We start from the raw sequence: 9,094 nt of genomic DNA on the forward strand, positions 1-9,094 counted from the left end.
CCTGATCAGTGTGGGCCTGCTCAGTGGACCTAGTCAGTTGGGACTTGGTCAGTAAGGCCTATTTAGTGGGGGGTGGTCAGCAGGGGTCTCCTTAGAGAGGGTCTCATTAGAGGGATCTAGCAGTGCAGGTCTTGGTGAGTGGGTTCCTAGTGGCAGACAAATGTCTGGTGTCTGGTCAATGCCAATCTCGGCTGTGGGACTTGGTCAGTGGAGACCTTGTCAGCTGGGGCTTAGTGGTGGCCTTGTCAGATTGGGCTGGGTTGCTGGTGACCAGGTCAAGGGGTGCTATTTAGTGGCGGCCTGGCCACATGGGACCTAGTCAGCAGAGGCCCTTGTCAGTGGGGCCCTGCTCAGGGCAGGCTGGTCCGTGGAACCTAATCAGTGGGGGCCTGGTCAGAGAGGACTTGATTAGTGGTGGCTTTTGTAGCACTGGTCTACGGGGTGACCTGGTCAACGGGGACCTGAGCGGTACGTGCATGTTCAGTGGGGCGTACTCACTAGGGTCCCGGTTAGGGGCATCTTGTCACCTCCGGCCTGGTTATTAGGGGCCTGGTCACTGGCAGCCTATTCCCTGGAGGCCTGGTCAGTGGGGCTTCATCTGTGGGGTCAGGCAGCGGGGTCATGATCGGTGGAACCTGGTCAGTGAGGCCTTGTCAGTAAGGACCTGGTCAGTGAGGCCTTGGGAGTGAGGCCTTGTCAGTAAGGTCCTCGTCAGTGGAGTCCTGGTCATTGTGGGCCTGGCAGTGGGAATCTAGTTAGTGAGGCCTGGTTATGGGGGTCTAATCAGTGAGGGTGTGGTCAGGGAGGATCTGATGTGCGGGATCTGGTCAGCAGGGACCTGGTCAGTGGGGGCTGCTGAGCACTGCTGGGAGATGTCAGGGGAAATGCATGTTATCAAGGGCCCTGTGGACAGCTGGGATGGCCCAGTGGTGTTCAACGGCCCAGTCAAAAGTGGACAAAGCAGGTGTTTGGATGGACCTGGGAGATCTTGCTCAGAGATTCTGACAGGACAAAGGTAAAAGAAGGGCCAGAGTGGCTGGAGATATGGTCACAGTCTATGGGCTACACAGGATGGAGGAGGCCAGGGAACAGGCAGGGTGGGCAGCTGGGGTGCAGGGAGAGGCAGGTGCATGCTGGGAGGTCAGACCCTGTGAGGGCTGTGGGGGCATCAGGTGGGGTGGGCTCCAGGTGCACCCTCAGTGCGCAGGGTGGGTCTTGTCCCAGGCTCCCTGGACCCTGGCCGGGTGATGTGGTCACTCACTGGGGAACTGCTGTCAGGCCCTGGCCACCCACCCTGGGTAGCACTGTCCCATCTCAGGACTGGACTTCCTCAGATCCTGCAGAGGGCACAGCTTCCAGCCCAGGAGGGGCAGCCCCTTGGTGCAGCCCGAGCTCTCCATGGGCCTGGAGCATCCCCTGCCAGCCCTGCGCTCCCTCTCCTCCCAGGTCCCACTTTTCCAGGGTCAGCCAGCAGGGAGGCCCCATTCTCCCTTCCCTATACGTCTCCTGGGCTGCAACTTGCGGCGGATTGAGACACAGATAGCGCTTCCCTCAGGCCCACTTAGGGAGGGGACTGGCTCCCAGCCTGGCACAGGTCCTCAGCTCTGCCTTGGTTGCCTTAGGGTGAGATGGGTCAGTCAGTGCCCTGAAGGTAAAGGTAGGAGACTGTCCCTGCTGTGTGTGAGGCTGGTCTAGAGATGGAGGACTTAATAGGTCCTCCCAGTCTGTCAGGACTGGGCAGCGCTGTCCTGTCTCAGGACTCCAAAAGTCCAGTCCTGGGATGGGACGGTGCTTCCCAGGGTGGGTGTCTGGGGCCTGACAGCAGTCCCCCAGCGAGTGACCACATCACCCAGCTGGGGTCCAGGGAGCCTGTCCTGAGACCTGCCCAGAGCACTGAGGTTGCACCTGGAGTCCACTCCACCTGACGCCCCTGCAGCCCTCACAGGGCCTGACCTCCCAACATGCACCTGCCTCTCCCTGTACCCCAGATGTCCACTCTGCCTGTTCCCTGACTTCCTCCATTCTGTCCAGTAGGATGGGACGAGCAGGGAGACAGCCTGTGTGCACATTTCATGGCAAGTAGGAGTGACACACCATCCCTGGGAGGCGCCTTGGTTCCTCCCAAACCTGGCCCCAGAACTCTGTCCCTGGGGTGGTTTTAATAAACCCAAAACCCAGAACTGCGATTGTGGCTCAGGAGTCAGCACCCACTAGTGCCAGGACACTACTGGGAGGCTGGGACCTGACCAAAGCCCATTGGTGTCTGTGGCCTGAGGACAGGGTGTCTTGGGGCCATGAGGACAGGCCACAAATGGCCATTGGGTCATAGGGCCTGAGCCCCAGTGTTTATCTTCCCCTGGCTCCTTCTGGTTCAGTCCCATCAGTGCCCTGGAGCCCAAGACCCAGCATCCAAAGTTCCCTCCAGGAATCCTGGTGGCTCAGCTTACTTTGTCGTGTTTCATCTGAGAGCAAAAATGCCAGATCCAATGCACAGAAAAGTGGCTCAAAGTGCTTAATGACTAGAAGAAATCTAGGAGCAGCAAGAAGGTAATGTGGAGAGGGGAGGACCTCCATGGGACCTCCATGACCGGTGTCTGCAGAGCCAGTGGTACAGGCACCCAGTGCTGTGGCTAGGCACCACCTGCCTCTCAGAGGGTGGGTAACACACTGTCCTTACCTGGGGGACAGCAGGCTTTTGTACCTGTCCCTGCCGGCATTGCATTGCTGGAAGAGAATCTCACGCCAGAGCTTGGACCATGCCTTGCTCAGGGGTTAGGGGTTGTCTCTTGGTGACCTAAATGAAAAAATAGCTCCAGATCAGAGTTCCCACAGAGCCCAAGCCTGGAAACCTCCACAATCCTTCGGCCCCCGATCCTCCCTGGGGACCCCTGTGGCCTGTCTCACCAGAGCATTCTTCCATCTGTAGATATCTCTGCTGCTCTAAAAGGGAGTCCCCTTTCAGGTGTGGTGAAGGGCATGGTCACTCCTGCTGGATGTCTAGAAGGTGGAAGGCAAGGACGTGGGAAAATACCAGGTACAGCCTTTCCACCCTCATCCAGAGCAGGACAAACAGGCCAGGCGGTGTCAGGAGCCCAGGTCTCCAGCTGGAGGGAACGTCAACCCTGCAGTGGGAGCAGGGGCCCATTGCACATCCTAGTCACAGATGGTAACGTAGGCACCGCAGATAAGCTGGGCTTAGTACCCCTCCCTGGCTTCAGAAAGAAGCCAAACAAGGAGCTTTCTGCAGAATGAAACCTCCTTTCCTTCCAGAAGCACTGCTGACTGTTTGGTGGTTGCCGTTGTGGCGGTGAGCCTTTTGTCCGTTCTGAGGTTGGGCTGGTTTCTCCTCTTGGCCCTGCCCTGCAGACCATAAAGGGAATCAGCAAGAGGTCCCCAGCAAACCTCCACAGATGGCCCTGGACATCAGCCACATTCTGAGAAACATGTCATGTTCTGGGAGGGCTAAGGCATCAAGTAAGGCCTATGGGGCTGGAGGATCCCAGGGCAGGTGGGGCAATCCAGAGCCATGGGGGCTTCCCATGGGAATAGAGAGGTCCCGAGGCAGAGGCAGGGGTTCCACAGGAGGAGTCCCAGAGCCACCAAGCGCTCTCCTGGCCCAGGGAGCAGTCAACACCATGGACTGAGCACCTACTGGGCTCCAAGCTCTGGGCCAGGCTGGGGCATGTGGGGCCAGGAGGGAGCTCAGAGTGGGAAACAGAGAGACAAGTGTACTCAGAGGGCACCCGTTTCTGGGTGTAATGTGGTCCTGAGATTCTGGCTGGGAAGTGCTTCCAGGGTTTCATATGTGTTATGGAGCTGCTTCCTCTCCCCAGCCTCACCCTGCAGGAATCCCAGGGAATGTATTGCCACCATCTTGGAGCTCAGTGCCCTTATAGTGTAACAGCACCAGCAGATCTGCCTGTGCATGGACTTCCTGTACTAGCCATTCCTGAGGGGTGATGCTTCTGCAGGGCCTGTGACCTGGTGCACAATTTTAGACACCATCATCCTGCAGCAGCACTGCACCCTTACTAGCCAGGGTGTTGATGACTTCCTCAAGGCCAAGGCCACGTTCAAGACTTAGGACTTCAGTGATGCACTTGTGCTGGGCAAGGTGGCTTCTCCAGGATCTTAATTCAGGAGGTAGAATGGAGCTTGAGGTTAAGTGTCTGATCAAAGAACTTGAACTTGATCTGGAAGGCTCTGGGAAGCCATGGAAGGTGCTGGATAAAGGAGGGACAGTCAGATATGTTTTAGAGATGACTGTAGAAGGCTGCCTGGAAGGAGTGAACAAGAGCCAGGAGACCAGGGAGGGAGCTTGTGGGGCAGGTCTGGAGATGGCAAGGGAGGGATCCTGTCAGTCTTCAAGGACTGTCTCAGGTTACAATCAGGTGCCCTCAGAGCTAGTGTGTTCAGAGGTCTTGTCTCCAGGATGAAAATGGGAAGGAGTCGTCAGATGAGGACATATAAATGGAGGCTGGCATCTTCATGAGTACCAGTGGTGGTCCCGGTGTAGGTCTCTCCATCCAGGGACATGGTGGATGGACATTACATCACTCCATTCTGCCCTTCCTTTCCCTCCTCCCATTCTCCCGAGGGCCTCACTGCATGAGCACTGTCCAACCTCTGGTGCTGAAGCAGCCAAGAGACCCAAGCCTGTGTGGCTGCCTCTTAGGATATGACAGCACAGCCAGTGGCCTCTACTGGATCCTATGCAACCTCAGAAGACACCCAGACACCATGAGTGATGCCACCACGTGGTGCAAGAGTTCTGAGGGACCATAATCCTGAACACATTGAATGGTGGGTGCAGGGCCTCATGGCCTGTTCCCCAGCCCCTCTCATTGGCTCTGCTCCAGGTGGTGAAGGGGGAAAATGTTTTTGTCAATTCTGCCATGATTGCCTAGCAGGAAAAGGAGCAGAGCCCAGAAGCAGGGCCTGGTATGCAGCCTGCCTAACAAGGGAGAATTTGTAGGCTTTGTGGACAGAAAGATCTGGGAGTCCATATCTATCACTCACTAGCTTGCTGAGACATTAGTAAAATCAGTTTTCTGAACTACATTTCTGTCATCTGTAAAGTGAGAGGAATTTCTTCTACTCGTGAGGCTTCTTGGAGAATTAGTGACAGTGTATGTAGAGCAGGGCCCACCCAGCAGGCATTTGGTGTCCAGACCACTCCTCTTCCCCCTTGATTTTCTGCCTAAATTTGCATTTTGTTCTTAAGACTTTCACTCCCCTTAATTCTGCTCTTCCCTCTGATTCCCGCCTTATTGTATATCCCATGGAGTCACCAGGATCAAAGTGGGTAACAGTCTTGTATGCATGTATATGTACATACACACTTTGTTGGGTTGGAAAGTGCTGTGTGAGTGTGTGTATGTGTTGGAGTCACTGACTGAAACTCTCCACACCAGGCTGTGTTCCTGCTCATTGCTGGAGGTGCTGTCAGGGGCCCAGCCCTCAACCCCGGGTCTGACCCTTGCAGCTCAGGCAGGACATTCTGGAGGAATCATGTCCTTGGAAGGAGCCCTGAGGAGTGACTGGTGGGTGTCGGTGGATAAATACCCCAGCTCCCTTGCTCTGGGTGGGATGACTCTGAGACACCTGTTCTGTGCTGTCTCTCAGAGATACCTGGCAGGGCTGAGTCCTGGCTGCCACAGGGGAAACTTTCTTGATGAAGGTCCCTTTAACTGCTGCATTCCTTTCCTGTCTCAGTTTCCCACTCCTCTACTGGTGTTTCCTGGGATTCGCACCCTAAGGAAGAACTGACAGTAAAATTACTATCCTAGAGTCATGTCCAAATAGAATTTTTGTATTTGAATCTTTGTCTCAGGATCTACTTCCAGGAAATTCAAACTAAGACACACATTTTTCTGTCAGCTCCCTAAATCCCCATAGGCCTGCCATTGTGCTGTTTTTATCAAAAAGGAACATGAGGATCAGAGAAGGAAAGTCACTTGCCCAAAGTCACCCAGCTGAACAGTGGTGGAGTTCAGCTTTGACCATGGGTGGCCCCAAGGTGGATGCTTGTTCCTATCCCACGAGACTCCTCCCTTATCAGGGTCAAATGAATGAATGGAGGATGTTAAAACAGGGTCTCTGATGCCTGTGCCAGAGAAACCCCAGGCTCATGGCTGGCGCCTGTGTTCTCACTCTTACCTCATTAAGAGTATAATGAAAAACATGCCCAGTGCTGGCCGTGTGCCTGGGGGTGTTGTTGTAGGCACTCTGCTTACTGTAATTCATTTAATTTTCACAGTAACCTTGCTTTTACTTCTAGTTGTTAGATGAAAAAACTGGGGCAAAGAGCAATACGGAGAATTGCCCAAATTCACACCATTGGTCCAGGTTTGAAGCAAGCAGTCTGTACCTGGAGTCCTTGTCTGTAACCATGGCACCCTGCCTTCTTACCCAACTCATCGTGGAGTTCCACCTTGTGTCAGGCACTGCACTGAGCAGCTTCTTTTAAGAACATAATTTGTAATTATGTAGATTACTAATTCTACTTCAAAACGCCACACAGCCTTCATGTGATTAAATGAAACAATTGGTAAGTGTAAGCATTGAGAACAAACATTCTTTTTTCCACTCCCGACTCCATTCCAACAGTTGGGACAGTGTTTTCTCTGTGCCTGTAGAAATCTCAGCTCCTGTGCTGAGGAGCCTGGTCCCTTTGGGGAATGCGGCAGTCAGGTGCTGGCAGCGACCTCGAAGTGGCTGAAGGGTCATTAAGAAAAAGCTGTTTACAAAGGTGTGGGCAGGGCCAAGGGGAACCAGGAGAGATGGTGCAGGGCCCTGGGGTTAGCATCATCTGGGAGCTGTCACCACCCTCCAGGCTGGTGGGGTCATGGAGAAGCTGTTCCAGTAACTCGGAGAATCTGCAGCTGAAAGAGGAGGCCAGAGGAGACATCACTCCCTGTGCCCTTTGACTGCATCCGGATGCCCCCACTGACCACATTACCATCCCCTTATTAGACTGGAGAGGCTGCAGGGAGGGGTTCTAAGCCTCCTATTGTGGCTCACTCCAACAGTCAGTCAGCACCAGCTCCCCTAGCCCCACAGCCTAGAGTCCACTTAGCCCCTCTATCCTGTCCCTTTCCTACTGGTAAGCAGATACCCAAATGAGCAGCAGAATCCTGTCTCTCCCTGCAGGCCCCTCTGCTCATTATGAGTGGTGTTTTGTGGGTCTCCTCCCTTGGTTTTGGATGAGAAACACCCTTTTCCCTTCCACAGGGATTGTTTCTGTGGACCCCACCCTGAGTGTTCCCCTGGTTAGGCAATGGGCAGGTGGGGGTGGTGGGACCAACTCTTTAGAACCAGCAATGACAAACAGATCCCACTTGGGGGAAGTTGATGTTAAGTGTCATGGGTCCTCTGGAATTTTCTGAAGGTTTCCTGTTTTTTTTTTTTCTCCCCCCAACCAGCTCATCTGATCTCCTGGGATCTCTACTAAGATGTTGGCAGCCCAGCCAGCTGGTCCGGCCCTGGACATGCCTTAGCAGCTGGTTATGCTTCATGACCTGCATTGCGGTGGGTGGTAAGCAGCACCTGCTTCTAGCTTTACTGTTGGGCCAGATTTTATCCCCACCTTAGCTATGCAGTGCGGCTGCTTCCTGCTTCCTCCATGGACCCTGCGTGAAATTGCTCCATGTTTCTGTTTGTGCATCACTGAGGACAGAATCATGAAGGATGCATAGGTCAGACCATTGCATTGCCCTCCTGGTGCTGGGTCTTTAATCCTAGGATGGCTTCAGGGGCTGGTCCTTCTCCATAGCCCCCTCCACATTTCTCAGGTTTCTGCTCAAAAGTCACCTTTTGGAGGGGTCTCCACCTGTCACTGTGTTTGTAACAGCTCCTTTGGTTTCTTTCTGACTCATCTCACTTTTGTAATGTCTTTGATTACCACCACCATCTGACCTGGTCTTACGACCTGTTAGCTTCCTTCATCAGACATGAGCACCAGCATAGCAGGGGCCTCATCTGTCCTGTTCCTCCTGTGGCCTGGGTCCTAGCACCATGTCTGGTACAGGGTAGATGCTCAAGGGAAGTTTACTTTGAAGAACTGTCTACCTGGGAGGTGTTACTGTTAGTCTAACCTGTACCATTTTGTAAACCTCCAGCCATTTTGCAGACGCTGGTCAGAGTGGAACGTTCCATGGGAACTCGGGCCATGAGAAACATCCTTCCTGACCACGTGACTGCAGAAACATCCTTGTCGCACCCTCCCGGGCAAAGGCCCAACAGCCTGACTGCATAGACATCCTTGCCATATCCTGCTGGGCAGCAAGCTCTACCACCCTGAACCCTCCCTCCCAGTCCCATGATTACCCCAGCCTGTGAGTGGCAGTTGGCCCTAGCACTAAGCTGGTTTACCCCTCCGCAGGGTTTTGCTGTCAATAAAGATGTTGCTGTTGAATCTGCCAACTGTCTCTGTCTTTTTTTAACCCTCACCTTGCCTTCCAAACCTAATAATAACTCTACATATCCATTTTACCAAGGACAATATGGGACTCAAGGACAGCAAGTGACTTACCCAAAATTACACAGCCAGTGAGTCACAGAGCCTGAACTTGAACTCAGTTCAGCTGAATCCAGAACTTGTTTCTTCCTGAGAGTCCAGGGAAGGAAAGGGGGAACTGCAGCCAGTAGGTGCCCACATGCTTGTCCTAGGAGACCCCAGGCTGGCTTCTGGGAATTGCATCTTCATGGGCACAAAAGAAGAACTGCTCACTGGTGTGGCATCAGCTAAGGGTCTCCATTGTCCCAAATTGTTACTTCTTTTCAAAGTTTTGTTTTAGTAGTTACATTTCTCACAGCTCAGTGTTGAAAACAAAGCACAGAGGCATGCAGAAAGTCATGTGTGGGTTTTTCTCAATTTTTTTCCCAGTGACTATATAAATGAGTGTACAAAAGAACGCAAATACACTCATACTTTTTATATAGAGATGAGGCCATCCCATCCATATTCCTCTGCCACTATCCTTCCTTTTTTTTCATGACAGGACCACTCTTAATACTAGTCCATGTGATTGGGGAGGGGCTGGCCACCCTGGGCAATCAGCAGGGTAATTAATTCAGGAATGATCATGTGATC

The 9,094-nt window shown here is 53.3% G+C and overlaps 1 long non-coding RNA gene across 2 annotated transcripts; it reads left to right on the forward strand.

Moving 5' to 3' along the window:
* The first annotated feature begins 3,317 nt into the window (after positions 1 to 3,317).
* On the forward strand, positions 3,318 to 8,424 carry LOC129460735 (uncharacterized). 2 transcript variants are annotated; one of them, XR_010121408.1, is made up of 5 exons: positions 3,318 to 4,803; positions 5,415 to 5,543; positions 6,281 to 6,550; positions 7,425 to 7,537; positions 8,121 to 8,424. It is a non-coding gene; the product is annotated as an uncharacterized lncRNA (long non-coding RNA). The 2 variants fall into 2 exon arrangements; XR_008650297.2 differs by having other exon boundaries at positions 3,318 to 5,543.
* The last annotated feature ends 670 nt before the right edge of the window (positions 8,425 to 9,094 follow it).

This window comes from Symphalangus syndactylus, chromosome 1 (genome assembly GCF_028878055.3).
Source record: "Symphalangus syndactylus isolate Jambi chromosome 1, NHGRI_mSymSyn1-v2.1_pri, whole genome shotgun sequence".
NCBI classification, from domain to species: Eukaryota; Metazoa; Chordata; class Mammalia; order Primates; family Hylobatidae; genus Symphalangus; species Symphalangus syndactylus.